We start from the raw sequence: 16078 nt of genomic DNA on the forward strand, positions 1-16078 counted from the left end.
TGTGTGTGTGTGTGTGTGTGTAAAACTAAAACAACAATAAATAAAGAAGAAGACAGCATGAATTGCAGTGGTGGGAGAGGGGGCAGAAGTGATACAGATGCAGTTTCTGTGTATGAGGTTCTCATAGAACACCTAATAAAAAAAGTAGAACCCTATGCACACATACATAGAAAAGCACATAGATAAGCTAATGAGGTAAATACTAACAACTTGGAGAATTTAGTTGAAAGATATGTATCTGTGGTGCTGGGCTTTTATTTGTTTATTTTAGATCTTGGGGGCAAGTGTGTGCCATGGTGGACATGTAGCGATTGGGGGACAAATTGGAAGAGTGGCAGCTCTCTCCTTCTACCACGTATATCCCGGGGCCCACACTCAGGCTGCTAGGCTCGGCATCGGTGCCTTCTCCTCCTGGTCCTGTTGCTCTGTTTATGTGACTTCCCTCAGGCTTGGACTTTTTCGGAACATGGCTTGGTGATTAAGAGCACTTGTTGCTCTTGTACGGGGGCCGGGTTTGGTTCCTAGTGCCCACACGGTGGCTCACAACCATCTGCGACTCCACTTGTAGACTGCTGTGTGGGTACTTGGAGCTGCCCCTGGGTCCACTCACCACTCCCAACAGCTGCGCCATCTCTCCAGCTTCTCAGTAACACCTTTAACCCAGAATGGGGTGATGAATCTCAACCAAAGTTTGTATCAATTCTTATAAGCTTTGCCTTCTGCTTTACATTCTGAGGAAAGCCCATGCAATGAAGAAGCCACTAGGAAGACAAACAACAAAAAACAAACAAAAAACCCAAGTCTCCACAGGTAAGAAGGCAGCCTTGGAATGAGGGGGGTGACGCAGGGTGAAACCCAGTTTTCCAAACAGATTACTCCTTAAGTAAGGGCATGGGCTGAGGGCTGAGAGAGTAGGAGAGCGGGCTTCAGCCCTCTCCAAATCAGGGCCTGGCTGGCTGGGAGTGTAGTCCAGACAGAGCACATTCCACAGGTCTGGAGGGTGGGCCAGGGGCCAGCGGGTTGTTAAACATCACTTGTCTGGAGCCGACAGCACGCGCCTTGTTCTAAGAACAGCTTTCTCCTTCAGCCGTGCCTCCAAGCACATAGGAGCTCCCTCAACACCATGCATACACACCTAGCCCCAGTCATTTTAGAACTGTGTGCCCCACTGTGAGATTCTGGGAATACCTACACTTCTAAAAGGCCTGGAGGGTGGCAGGCTTCCAATCCCAGCATGATCTGTCGCCCTAAATAAAGTTAGCATGATTTCTGAGAGTTAAACACAAATTGGAAGAAAAAAAAATAATCAAACTCGCAGAGCTACTAGCGTAGCTGGCTTATTCTAAGAGTTTGAGTTATGTCAAAAAATCGGAGGGCACAGAAGGTGCTATGTGAGATTTGAAGGTCTGTGGAAGGTCAGTCAAGCAGAGCTCATGTGTGTGACAATGAGTTAGTGTGCACAGAACCCATGGTCTCAGTGAAGTCATGACTGCCTGGGTCACCTTCCCGGTGGTCAGCTGCCTGGACTCAACGCTGGGCTTCCCAGAGTCTCAGACAAGCACTCGTACTTCATAGTCTGACATTTCTCACCTTCTGAAATTATTAATTAAAAACAAAGACAATGGATTTTCAAAAGCAAAATATGGGAAACAGCCAAATATTGGGTGGGTATTAACTAAGAAACTACAAAGCATCACACAAGAGATTGTAAAAGTGACCGGGAAGTATTGAAATAGGGAAGTTTCTATTACTGAACACAAAGGATCGACTCCCAGTAGCCGTGAGATAACAGACCACAACCCTGTCAGATTTTCAGAGGAATCGGTGGCTGCCGCTCTATCAGAATAAGAATCAGCTGGGGCAGTGGATACTGAGTTTTTGAGGGATGCGGGGCTTTGATTTTAGGTTTCGATAGCAAGGCAATGCTTTTTTATGATGAACAAAAATGACCCCTCAGAAATGCTTTTAGGTTTCTATAGTGAGGTAATGGGTTTTTTATAATAAACAAAAATGACAAAAAAATTTTTTTCTAGCTAAGAAAATGGGAAAACCATGAATCTAGGATAAGATTTCTTACTTTGAATTCCATGTATACCCAAGGGAACTAAACACCAAAGTCACTGTAATATTCCTGGGCAAATACTTGTGCTTTTCTGACAGTAGGTACTCAGATGGACACCACGGTAACAGAGTTCTCCTGCTTCATTTGGGGACTGTCCCCACTCCCAGGGCGTATCGGAAGAAGGCTCAATCCCTCATTCTCTCACTGTCCCCCTTTCTCCCCTTCTCCCTTCTTTGTACCTCCCCTCTCCAGAAACTTAAAACAGCGAAGCTGGAGTGAAAACCTAAAACTCCTCCAGCTAATGTTTGTCTGAGCGCTGCAGACGGACCAGTTTTCTCATCCCTTTGCTTTATGCAGAAGACTTGGAGCCACTAAGGAACCCATAAGCTCAAAATGACTATGGCTTAAAAGCAGTGAGCTGTTAGGAATTGGTTCGAAACTGCAGCAAGGCATGCTGGACAATCCAGGGGATCCTTGGCCTTCACATTGTGAACAACACAATGGAAGGCCAAGAGGCCTGGGGAGCTGGAGGAAGCAACCTCGCAGTAAGTCAGAGTCTACTGTACTCCTGAGAAGGAGCAAGCAGCAAATGGGAGACGCCCCTACATTGAGCACACGCAGACCTGGCTCCACAGCTGAGTGACTTTTCCCAGACTTACTCAGAAGATCTGAGATGATGCAGGTGCCAAGGGGCATGTGGGAAAATACAGGGGTGGAGAGGGAGGGCCTCGGCCAGCCTTAAAGGTCAGTCTTAAGTCTTCCCTCTTACAAGCCTCCCTGCATTGTGGGACCAGTGTTGGAGACTGAGCACTAGCCAATGACTCCCCACAAGTTTACTGTGCAGGTTTTCATATTATTGCTAGCTCTCTGAGATCATTTTTATGACATAGCTCTGTGCACTCTGAGGAGCAATTCTTTTTTTTTTTTTTTTTTTTTAAGATTTATTTATTTATTATATGTAAGTACACTGTAGCTGTCTTCAGACACTCCAGAAGAGGGAGTCAGATCTTGTTACGGATGGTTGTGAGCCACCATGTGGTTGCTGGGATTTGAACTCTGGACCTTCGGAAGAGCAGTCGGGTGCTCTAACCCACTGAGCCATCTCACCAGCCCATGAGGAGCAATTCTAAAGCCAGTGATTATGCATCGCTAACTCTGAAGGGGGGAATCATTTAGACAACAAATCTTTCTGAGAGCTGGGGCAGGGGCGGCAGTGATGCAAAGGAAAAAGATCCCTCTCGCATTAACAGCAGACAAGATATCAATCAAATAATCAAGAGTGGGCTAGAAAGACATCAGGTTAGAACTCTCTTTTTAAGGAAGAGCAGCGAGCATTTGTTTATGCCTTGGGTAGACCAGAAGGACAGACACCTATTAACTGATAAAAAAAAAAAGGAAGAAGTATTCAGACGGAACACAATAACGAACATATTTAAAGAGCTTTAAGAAGGGAAATGAGGAAGGAGGGGGCTGGAGAGGTGGGTGGCTCAGAGGTCAAGAGCACTTGCTGCTTTTATAGAGGACTTCAGTTTGGTTCCCAGCACCCACATGGCAAATCACAAGTGCCTGTAATTCCAGTTCCCGGGGCTCCAATGCCATCTTCAGAACTCTTTGAGCACTGCATGCATTTAGTATATGCATGCATATATATATGTATATATATATATATATATATATACATATATATATATACACACACAAGCAGAACAACATTCATGAACATAAAATACATTTAAAAAGATAGGAAGGAAGAAAAGGATGGAAGGGAAAAAGGAAGGAGAGAGAGAGAGAGAGAACGCTAATTGGAGACCTAGCTACACAGAGGTCAAACCACAAAGGATGCTGTAGGCCCCACTGACTGGGTGCTGTGTTTCTCTCCTGACAGTTTTGTAAAAAGCCATTGTGACATTAAGAAGCAACAGTGACATAACCAGAGCTACACCCTGAAGGATTTCTTACAAATCTGAGAGAGACGAGAAGCAAAGAAGACACAGCACATTCCAGGAGACTGCTAGCAAATGGGTCTCACCTTGTTCCTAACAAGGTGGCTAACGAAACAGAAGATGTGCATGGAGTGGCATTCAGGAAGGAAGGCTCGAAGGCCTGTATGAACAGCTGGACTGGAGCGGGGGGGGGGGGGGGGGGGGCATGATGTCAAGGGCTCGTGCTAGATGCTGTTGTACAAGTGGAGAGATGATCTCACTCTTCATTCAGGTGGGAGACACATCACAAATTTAGGCAGGAGAGATTTAGTTGAGAAGCCTGTGGACAACCCAGTGCAGGGATACACTGGCAACTTCATGATCAGACCTTGTAGAGAGATCCAGGCTAAAGAGGCAATGAGGTATCCATCACCTATAGACAGATGATACCCAGAGCCACAAAAGTGACAGTGAGAAGAGACATGTCACCATCCAGGTGCCCCGGGCTCTCAGGGAAGGCTGTATGAATTAAGGGGAGATAATGTTAATGGGTGTGTTTTATAAACAGAAAAGCATTTTTAAAACACCAGTTCCTCCAGCAACTGAGAGGACCTGGCAGGGAAGCTTTCTCTGTGTTTCCCAGATCGGGACATTGATAAGGTTGCAAGTCAGGCTCCTCAAGGACATTCACTGCCCAAACTCAGAAGGAGTTTAACTTAGAACAGAGCTCTGGAAAGCCAACGGAACAGCCCAAGGTTCCTGGGAACTCTGGGGAGGCTCCAGGAAGGGGGGCTGGAAAGTTCCACAGCTGCGGCAGAGGAGTTCCAGAACCCACAAGTGAGCCCCATACTTAGGCCTCAGCAACAAGCTGACTGCAGCTCCGGAGCCCCCACTGACACACTGGAACCTCACATCTGCAGTCCTCTGGTCTGTCTCCATCTCTTAAAGGGCCTTTGTCACTTGTTCCATAGCCTCCCAGGCAGGACAGAAGGCCCTTTACTTCTGCGCTCCGTAAAAGCAGAAGTCAGGGAAGCTGCAAGGAGATGGTTGGGGTTGGGGGCAGGGTTGAAGAGCTGGTGAGAGTAAAGGGCGCAAGGACACAGCTCTCCTTGGGGTGCCGTTCCTCCTACAGACTCTCAACACCCGATACAGAAGAGCAGGAAGAAGGCCATCGAGTGTTATATAAGACAGGCTTGGAGACACATCTGCTGGAATTAAAAGTGGCTTCGTTCTCAGAACAGTACCCTGGAGTCACTCTGCGCAGCTGTATAAATGGAGTGTAGTTCACCGAGAGAGACACTGAGTGGGAGGCTGGGCCAAATGGCCCGCAGTGCTTCCTATTGCTTAGCGTTCTCCTCCCACACGCGAGAACCAGATGTTCCCCAGACATCATCTGTGAGAAAGGAGTCAGCCTCGTCCCAAACATCCATTCTCTCTATGAGAATATGTGAATTCATGATACTCAGAGCTCTGATTGAGCAAGCTTTGGCTTTAACAGGGATACGTGAGCAACTGAGTTTTCCCTTACCCACCTCCTCTCTAGGGCTTTCTGAGGTTCCTTCTCCAAATGTAACACCGCCTACACCCACAGCCACCACGCATGCGCTCGGCGCTGCTGCTCGGGTACTCCTTCTCCATAAAGCCTATGCAGTGTCTGTCCGCTCATCTCAAGCTCAAGCTTCGCAGAAATCAGCCCCAGATTTCATGCCCTAAATATCTCATAGCCACGGTCACCATTTAACCTGCAGTGCAGGGATCGTCCTCTGTAGAGGTGTGCTGTGTTTTCCCCACCCACCATTCTCCCTGGAAAAAATGTAAATCATGGAGAAGTCGGGAAAAAAAAATGTTATAACACTGCATGCCTACTGCCTACGGGCTATTGATTGTATTTCATTATTCTTACCTGTCACAAATCTGTATATTCTCAGAAGCCAAGCAGCCTGCAGCCCCCAGGTTTCACCAAGCACATAATCACTACCACAAACACGGCAACAAAGGATCCCAGGCTAGGAGTTGCAGAGGGGCACTTCCCATTAGTCCAGGCATCCAGGGCCACACGCACACCCTAAGTGTCTACCCTTAGACATGGCCATTGCCTTGGTACCTCCTTCCTTCCCCGCCCATCTCTTCCCCTCACCCTAGCTCTCCCCCACAAGGGAAGGCTACATAGAAGTGGCATTGCAGAGCTACTCAAAATGTCTCCGAGGGGAAAAGCCTGCTTGGGTTTTCTAGACTAAAGGATCCTAACCCAAGGTGCTTTGAAGTGACAGGAGCGGCAGCCCAGTTCTGTCCTCTCAGAGACCCAGAACTCCCAGAGCAGAGGGGCTGCAGCCACACGAGTGGGGGGTGGGTAACATTCAAGGGGGCTCAGACAGGGTGAGAAGCTATGACTTGGGATGGGGGCTTCAGATGATCTACCAGGCACCTGACGGACACATTAGCAGAGTTTCCCAATGTCCTGGATGATTTCATGAAGGTGATAAATGATGGATAGGTTATGATCGGTAGATAGGTAGAGATAGAGAGAGACAAGAAAGTGATAGATGATAATTGATAGGTGACAGATAGGTAGATGACTGATAGACGATAAAAGAAAGAAAAGAAAAATGGGTAAACCATATATGCCTTATTTCTGTGAATTTTTCAACATCCCTCCCTCTAAAGACACGTACTGCTTGGCCCTTTCTCAAATTTGCTGGCCTACCATAAGATGCAGATAGGGCAACTTTTAGGAAGCATTTTTTTTTTACATCTCCCAAACCTATTCTTTGTTGCAGATCAACAGGCCTTTCAGGGTTCAAATGCTGATAGGGAGTCATGAGAGCCGAGGGGCCATTGCTTCCTACGAACAGGTAGATCCTAAGCTCTCGTTACTTCTGAGCTCCTGGCCACCCTTCCTCTGTGTCTGATAGGTTGATGAGGGTTGTCTGTGGGAGCCAGAGCCGGAAGAAAAAAAAAAGCCAGGGCCTTGTGCCTGTCACCCCTGTGCACCTATCACACCTCTTGAATGCTTTATCTTTTATTCTTTAGCCTGAGTTTCCTGCTCTTCTACCTCGAAGGTCAAGACAGGGCAAACTCTACCAGGCAGGCTGAACAGCACAGAGGCAGGTTCAAACTACCAAGAAGCACGAGTTGTACAAAGTCCTGTCTGACTGATTTCCAAAGAACAACGATCAGATCCTTGCCTTGACCCGTGCTGGAGCTTCTGAGTGGACAGATGTATGAAGCTCTGGTCTGGAGGGGAAGGTGGTAAGATCCCAGTGCAGATGAAGAGCTGACCCCGAAGGTGGAGTTCTCAGGGGTGAGAGTCAGTTTGCTTAATTCCCTCTAGCTTCATCCGATACACTGAAGAACGCTGAGGGTCCCGGAAGCCACATACCAGGGTGATCGGACATTCAGGAGGCTCAGCCAACGGTTCTCAGATTTTATAAGCGACTCACAGATAAGCATAACTCTCACCCCTCAGAATGTCTCTTTGCAACAGATAGAGACCATTTCCAAAGACCCCACAAGTTATCAAAAGGTAGAGAATGGTGGTGGGGTACCCAGTCCCAACAGATACATTGATATCACAACTCCCGCACCTGAGTGTTCAGGGATCAAGGCAGAACAAGGGTGGAAAGATTGGAAAAACCAGCAATACTCCATCTCCTAGAAAGGTCTGAAGCTACACCCATGAAATGTCAAGAATGTGGCTGTCTAAAGGAGATCTAAACAAGCATGACACCGACAGGCATGGTAACATGGAAGGGGGACACTTAGGAGGTCTCACCCCTAGACAGAGAACTACAGGCAGCTAAGGAATGCTTGTAGCTGGAAAAATAAGTTCCCCAGAAAAGAACGGCACAACTGGTTATCCAACTTGTCAGCCCTAAAACCACACACACATATACCACACGTGCGCGTGGTGTGTGTGTGTGTGTGTGTGTGTGTGTGTGTGTGTGTGTGTGTGTGTGTGTGTGTGTTTACTGGTATAAATATATAACAATTAATGAAAAGGAAGCCACAAATTTGAGAGACAGGATGGGTTGAGGGAAGAAATAGAAACGGGGAAATGACACAATTATACTTTAATAAAAAATATTTCCAAGTACCAAAATACAGTGACCAGAATATGGGGAAACTTTGCTAAAAGTAATGTACCTGTACCTCCATAGGACACAGTATCTGTTTATGTAGCTTGTGTATATTTATCTGCAGTAATTCAACATTTGTTTCTGTTTCAATGTATTCGTGTAGGCACTGCTTTAGTAATACTTTGTATGTACAGGGATATCTGAAGAGGTCAGACTTGGATTCTGGAAGAGAGTCTGACTCTTGTGTGAAGGATAAGCTCCCATGTGTTGCTGATGCTGCCCACCCATGTCTAGTCTTGAGTATCAAAACTTGCATCCAGGTAGTTCTCAAACTCAGTTTCATTTTGGAATTGCCAGGAAAGGTTGGAAAATCTGTGACGTCCTGATCTTACCCCCAAATCTGAGGCTGTGACACCACTGCCTTCTAAGCTCCACGCCATTGTGACCAGCATCCAAGATTGAGAACCGTTGCCGAACAGTAGAGGTCTTAGTCAGAGCAAAACTTTCACAGCTCCAAAAGTGTTGGAGTCAGTCAAGGAAGTGACCGGAGGTCTAATTAAGAAGGTGGCACACCAGCAGAGTGTCCCCTAGGCCTACGTAAGTACAGCTGAAGAAAGGGGAAGATAGCTGGTGCCCGAGGCTTGCGCCAAGCTTATAGACACCTGTAAATAGCAGCTGAGTTTCACATGCCTCCAACTTGCTAGTCCAGCTCTGAAAATACAGAGCAGAGATTTCTAAACATGGGTTGGAGAACGGGTAGGGCTACAGAACCAGTATTTCAGATAAACAGAGCGAGGGACAGGAAAGGCAAAATGGGAAGAAATTATCCTCGTGACCAGAAATCAGGCTGCTTGCTCATCCATCTCTAACTCCAAGAACGCCTACCTAGCTCCTGTCCCTGTTGACCCAATGTTTATTCACTAGTCCGTGGATTTGCACAATGGGATTCCTCCTCTGGCCCTAGCTATCCCATACGTCTGGGACTAAAATCATGCACTTTCCATACACCAGAGAGAAATCCACCCCACACAGGTAGGAATACATGCCTTGTAGACGATACCCTCCAAAACACTGTGGCTGCCAAGTCCTTGTTGTGAAAGAGGTCACTCTGAGAGTAGAAAAACCCCTAGTTCAAGGCTGCTAGAAGCAGAAACAAGGGAAGAAGGTGGAAGGCAGGCCCAAGAACAAGGAGGAGGAGTGCAAAGGCACAGAGGGACCAAGAGAGAAAGGAAAGAGCAGTGGCCATGTGGAAGAGGTGGGCAGGGATGGTGGCAAATTCCTCTTGCATGCCTCAAGGACTATGGAGTGAGTGTCCTGGGGTCAGGAGTGCCTCAGCCCTCAGCCAGGCCCAGTCTCTGCATCTACACTCTTCAAGTACACTCTTGTTTGCCAGGTTTTGAAGGGCTTTTAAGTGACTTAAAGGGAACTTAACAATTCGAGGTCAAATAAAATTCAAAATGGGTGTAGAAAAGAATTAGCAATACCAAGAACAAGGAAAGAAGTTAAAAGAAGCAAGGGGCTGGAAAATACTCCCGTCTGAACCGCAATCAACTCAGAAACGTCCACTGACGCTCCAAATCAGAGAGCCTGCAACAGCCCGCCAGCCAAGGTCAGTGTACCGGACCAGAGGGGAAATGGTGTCTTTACTCAGGGACCTGTGAGTGAGTACAGGGCCAGAGCCCACCACTGATGGTCAGAAAGGTCACTTTCAACCTGTTAGAATCCCAAGAACGTGTTAAGAGGCCTTTAATTAGCAACACGATGTAACATGGCTGCTTTTTTTTTTTAACATTCATGAGAGGTGCCAATACACAGTCTATATCTAATATCCTAGAGAGCATTCCAGAGGTTTCCAGTCCAATTCAAGTCTCGGAGTACTTTGAAAGCCACTGGCTTATAGTCTCAGAGTACTTTGAGAGCCACTGGCTTATAGTCACCCGAGTACTCTAACACCCCTGTGCATCAGTGGCTTAGGCTGCTCTTGCAGGGAAAACACACCAGGTTTCTGGCCGGTTACAGCACTATTTCCAACCAACAAAACTGCTTACTGTCAAAGCAGGATTCCCATCCACCACATAGGAGAGCTTTACAAATGCCTGTTCCAAGTCCACTCCCCTGCAGCCAACATCTGGCCCTGGTTACTCTGACTCCATGGCCTTTCTTTCTTCTCCCATTCACCTCTTGGGTGCCTCTTCGTTGCAACTGTAGCTGTGAGCCCTCTTAGCCTGCACTCCTCAGGGGCAGGGCTGAGCCTTACAAGGAACGGTTTTTGCGATCATTCCAGAGGGCCGGATTCCAGGCCCTGCACTCAGAGGCAGCCCCTTAATTATTGTTGGCCAGCCGCTTTTCCTGAGAAAGCATAATCACGCCTTTTGATTCCTACACACAACACCGCCTGTTTCCCTGTTCCCCACATCTCCAGTTCCACCCATGTTCCAGCCACAGTTAACAGGTCAGAACAAGCACCCACCCAGAAGTATCCAAAGGACCACTGAGGATTTCGTCCCCGTCCTCTGAAGGAAGCAGTCCCTCCATCTGTTGGGTGAAGGGACTGTGATCAGCTCCCAGCTCGTCTCTAGACCAATGACTGCGTAAGCCTGGTCAAATGGGACTCTGATGTCACAACAGACACTGCTGCTTGGCCATGGGGTATCCACCTTTCTCATCCAGGTTTCATCCTGGGTAGAAAGACGCTCAGCTATAATGAAAGCCTTCTTTCTGGCCACTCTTTTGGGAGAGGTGGTCAAAGAAAGGCAAGTGGGCTTCTGATGAAGGTAGAGGAATCCTTGGCTTCTCAATCCAGGCTTTCCTGATTCACCTTTCCACTTCCTTCCATCAGTGTAAGCATAGGTTGCAAAGGACGCAGCTGACTTTGCAGTCATAAAAACAAAGGTCTCTGTGATAAAGATGGAAGAATAAATGCATAGGAAAATTCCAGGCCCGTGAACACTGGCCAGTAACTACAAGAGCCCTGGAGGACTTAGAAGGAGCACTCTTGGTTCATGGCATAAGTAGGTTCTTAACCTGTTTAAATTGCTGGGCTTTCAAGATGGTCACCAATGTGCTTGTGATTTTTATAGTTTTTAAATTGTGACGGGTGTGGGGGTTTTTTGGTTTGTTTGTTTGTTTTATTTTTCTAAAAGCAAATTGGCTGGGGTGAGTTTCTTAAGTGAGCAGTAAAAGAGAAAAGTCTCTCAATCAGGGGATTTCTCTATCAGTTGGCAAAGACCATTTCATGAAAGACCAAAGACATCAGAAAGCCTCCTGTTGGAGGCTGCTTGGGTACCTGCTTAAAACATGTCAGCTGTGTAGCCAAGGGCTCACTCTCTCACGGTCAACGCCAAGAACCACAGTGACATTTTCGTGAAAATAAAAAGCGTAACTTCCGAGGGAGATGGAAATTTAGACACAGGCTTCTAGAAGCTTCTTCCTGAAGCTTCACTGAATGTGTCAGGAGACACTGTAGGAAAGGGCCCATCCATAGGGAGGCGTCTCCGTGACTTTCTGTTGTATGATGGGGTTAACGGGTCCAGATGAAAGGAAAGAGAGATACCATCTTACAGCCCAGGTCTCAGGAGGCTCTCTGAGGAGGAGAACAACTCAACTTCCATGGACACGTATTTATTATTTTTGACAGGATGTAACCCTGACTGACCTCAAAACTGTGATGACCCGGTTATCCCTTCCTCCTAAGTGTTTAGATTACAGGCATGTACTACCACTTGAGGCTATTTTTATGACCTTCTTCAGAAAGTTCAAGACTGGATGCAGCCCAGAGGAACTCCATGTGACTTCCTTGTCCTCACTCCTGTTCCTCAGTGCCATGGTAGAACAGCTCTGCTGGGAAGCTGGGGGTAGGGAAGGAGTGTCATAAAATGGAGGGGTTATGAGCTTTGTGAAGCTGTGGGTTGTAGTCCCACATGGGTCACTCAACCACGATTATGGTCCCCCTCCTCCACTCTTCTCATGCTAACAGATTCCTCTAAATAGCAAGGAAAGCTATTTGCATAAGGTAAACATGAAGTTGGTAATCTCAGTGTCGAGTAATGGACAGTTGCTCCAGCGGCTGACAGGTATCTTGTCCCCTCTTGCTGTAACTCTGTGGTGGTTTGAATATGCTCAGGCCCATAGGTAGTGATACTGTTAGGAAATGTGGCCTTGTTGGAGGAAGTGTGGGGGTGGGCTTTGGAGACACACCATGTCTCCTTCTATTCTTAGATACCACACATTGCGGAAGAGAGCTCCCTCCTAGCTGCCTGAGGATGCCAGGCTCTCCTGGTGGTCTTCAAATCAAGATGCAGAACTCTCAGCTCCTCCAGCACCATGCCTGTCATACTTCCTGCCATGATGATACTGGACTGAACCTCTGAACCTGTCAGCCAGCCCCAATTAAATGTTGTCCTTTGTAAGAGTTGCCTTGATCACGGTGTCTCTTCACAGCAATGGAAACCCTAAGACTAACTTCAAGAATACAAACACCTGCCTCAACACTCCCCCACCAAAACTCACAGAGAATTTCAGTTCCTCGGGACAGGTGCCTGAAAAATTGAAGTGTGAATTCAGCCATGCAAATCACCAAAGGACCTGGAGCCCAAGGGCATTTTGTAGAGAGCCAAAGAAACTTCTAGCAACTCCCTTCCCTCAAAGTCTTTTCACAGCTGAGCTGTAACACACACAGACCCCCAGTTCTCCTTATTGGCCCTTCTCCCCATAAGCTCCTGATTCAACACGTTTTCTTCCTAGGTCTCTCTGAAGTTACTGGAGCAGAAAACCAGAGCAAAGGAACTTGGTTCCTTCTGCAAAGTTAAGTAGCTTGGTACCAGGCACAACAATAGACACACCATGTCATCCTTTCTTTCTTGAAGCTTAGTAAAATAGCCTCAGGACAGGACCACACTCACTGACCATCAACCATTTTATTGAAGAACTGCTAAGTGTCCAAGACTGTTCTGGAAGCTGAGGACCCCCCCCCCCCCAGTGGTTAAACATAGGAAGCTCTGCTTTTATGGTGTTTATTCTTTATTGGAGGAAGTAACTGGGCAACCATAATTCTCAGGGGTTTCCAACAAGTGTGTCACGGAGCACCCGTGCTCCATTCATGTGCTTGGGAGTAGGGAACTACTCAGAAGTGGAAGCAGGAGCCCATACTGCTTGGGGTGGATCCCCATCTGCCAAGACTACACTCATCTGAACCTTCAGAGACCATCATTTTCTGGGTGTACCATCAGCAGAGTTTATACACACTCAATAGTTTGCCGGTGGCAATCAGGGCCATGTAGATGTGTGGAAGCCAAACTCCTGCTTCTCTCCCCCACAGGACAAAGAGAATCCCACGACAGACTCAGGAAGAGATGGAATGAGAAAGCCCAAACATCTCCTTTCTTGGTCTATTTGATCTTTCTGCTGATCCAGCGCCTTCCCATAAGTCAAAGGCAACACTAGACAACCTTATGCTTCTAACCAAAGAATCTGCTGGCAGCTGCCTGGCTACCTCTCTCACCATGCAAGAAAATTGTGCACCTCACGGCTGTAGACGTCACTGGGTTTAGATGGCCCCTGATGTCCTAAACCCAACGAAAGGCAGACTGTTTCCATCTGGGTTTGGTCTTCACCTCACCCCTCGGGCCCCTGCTTTCCAGGGGCTACCAAATGTAGCTCACAGCATGCAACAAGAATCCTGGAAAGAAAACTCACAAACCCGGGACAGAACCAGCAAAACAACTTCAAATGGTACCTGCACCTCCCCAGTGAGTGCACGGCCAGGCAGGCAGCTAAAAGTGAGAGTGACAAAAGTCCTGGGAAATCTTTGGTTTTATGTGAATAGCCCTGACTAGAATTTTATATAAAGTCTCTGGTGCATTCCAGCCCCCTTTGCAAAGGATGGTGTCTCGTGACTACGTCATCTGGAATGGGAAGCTGCAGAAAACATTTCTACCGTTTCAGCTGCGCTCTGCTGAAACCCGCAGGTCTGCACCTGGGTGTTTGACTAAGCCCTTGTCAACATAAAGAGAAAACAGCATGGGCGTGCCAACAGGCTTACGGCTCTCCTCTCGTGGGCGAGTCCAGATTCTTGCTGGTTGTATGGGAAAGAAATCATTATGACTGAACTTAAAAATACAAAGGTAAAGAAAAACACCACCACGGGCAACCCTGGCTGAGGAAGCCGTGGTCCACAGTGTGACAGCTGAGTGATCAGCCACAGGCATCCGGGACTAATGAAGCCATGGTCCACAGTGTGACGGCAGGGTGATCAAGGGAGGGAGATTTGTGTGTCCGGGGTAGAGGCTCCAGGAACTCTCTGTACCTGTGCTGTGTTTTGCTTTGTTCCTAAAATCCACTTCAAAAATTGAAACCAGGGGCTGGAGAGATGGCTCCGAGGTTAAGAGCACTGGCTGCTTTTACAAGCAACCTGTTAGATTCCCAGCACCCACATGGCAGCTCACACCATCTGTGACTCCAGGTCCAGAGGCTCCAATGACCCCCTTCTGGTTTCCTCGGGCACCAGGCACATGTGTAGTCTATTTGCATACATGCAAGCAAAGCATTCTTAGACATAAAATAATACTTTAAGGTCAATTTTCTTAGAAAATGTTTCTCTACGGAGGCTTCAAGTTGACAAGACACTTCTTGTTAAAAGAGTGTGAAGGGCTGGGGAAGCGGTTTCCTTGGTAGAGCGCTCACTTAGCATGCATAGCCCCGAGGTTCAATACCCATCAACATATAAGCCAGGGGTGGTAGTACATCCCTGGAACATGAGATAAGAAACTCAGGGTCGTCATTGGTTACAGGAGAGTTTGAAGCCATGGCTGGAAAGAGCACGTGCTGCTCGCTACAGGACCTGAGTTCTGTTCCCACTACCCAGGTCAGGTGATACATGACTGCCCATGAAACTGACCCTTTCTCTACAGCCACATGTATCTTCAGCCGCCATAGGCCTACCTCCTCACAACCCTGGGAGGCCTGAAGACTTGAGAAGAACGTCCCTGGGCAGAACCAGGCAAGGGGTCTACCATACCCCTCTCTGGTGACAGCTTGGAACTGCTCATTTTCTTGAAAGTTGTTTATTTTAGTGTTTCCTACAGGCTGACCATACTACCAAGCCGTCTGTTCTCACCTGCCCTGTTATTATTTCCTACCAGACTGGAGCCAACTGGTTTGGAGAAGCTTTTTTTTCCTCTATTTTTCTTTCTTTCCCCTTCTACACCCCCTGCCCTTGAAACAGACTCGTATGCAGCCCAGGCTGGCCCCAAACTCTCTCTGTAGTAAAAATTTGCTTTGAATTCCTGCTCCCTGTGCCTGTCCCTCCCAAATGCTGGGATTCGCAGGTATAGGCAACCACACCCGGCTTTTCTCTCATTTCTCTACAGTGTGAACATTGTTAGTGACTCTGAGACCAAACTCACTTGAAGCACGAGGGACAGTGTCTAGTGCTTTCTTGGTGAACAAATCAGAAGTAATGAAGGGAAATGCGATGGCAAACTCCAGCACTTAAGTGTTATAAAGTCTGTGGCCATCTGTCTTTTCTGTGGATCCCAAAGTGCGCGCGCGCGCACACGCACACACACGCACGCACACACACAGTGCTGACTAGAAGGACATCAAGAGACAGATGGACTCACCATGGACAGAATGAAAGTAGGACCTCAGAGACACCCAAATGCTGCCTGTTTTGAGAACTGAGATTAACCCTTTCATAAACCAAACCAGTCCTGTGTACAGTGCACCACACTCATTGGCTCCCCCCCCCTTCCTTCCGTCTGCACTCTCAGCAGACAGATCTTCCCAGAGGGAGTCACATGTCCTGCATAAAGGTTCTGCCACCACAGAAGACCTGTGGCTGCAGAGAGAGGGAAACAACCCTGGACTACAGGGAAATCCACCACCCCACCCCCCAGGCTCAGCAATCAGCTGCAGGGGTGGGTGGGGCCACACACCATCTTCCTCACCTTGACCACTCCCCAGCATCTCCTCCCTCTTTGGGATCCTGCAAAGGTGTGCTCACTTTCTGCCTCTCTCTG

General features: G+C 47.7%; 1 protein-coding gene and 1 long non-coding RNA gene across 3 annotated transcripts in view; one reads left to right on the forward strand and one right to left on the reverse strand.

The window, feature by feature from the left end:
- Creb3l2 (cAMP responsive element binding protein 3-like 2) overlaps nt 1-16078 on the reverse strand; it is a 115022-nt gene that overhangs the window by 86979 nt on the left and 11965 nt on the right. The window lies entirely within an intron of this gene.
- Nucleotides 3825-5219, forward strand: Gm33275. Its single transcript, XR_377547.4, has 2 exons — nt 3825-4167; nt 5117-5219. It is a non-coding gene; the product is annotated as a predicted gene, 33275 (long non-coding RNA).

The sequence above is a fragment of the Mus musculus genome, chromosome 6, assembly GCF_000001635.26.
Source record: "Mus musculus strain C57BL/6J chromosome 6, GRCm38.p6 C57BL/6J".
NCBI lineage: Eukaryota > Metazoa > Chordata > Mammalia > Rodentia > Muridae > Mus > Mus musculus.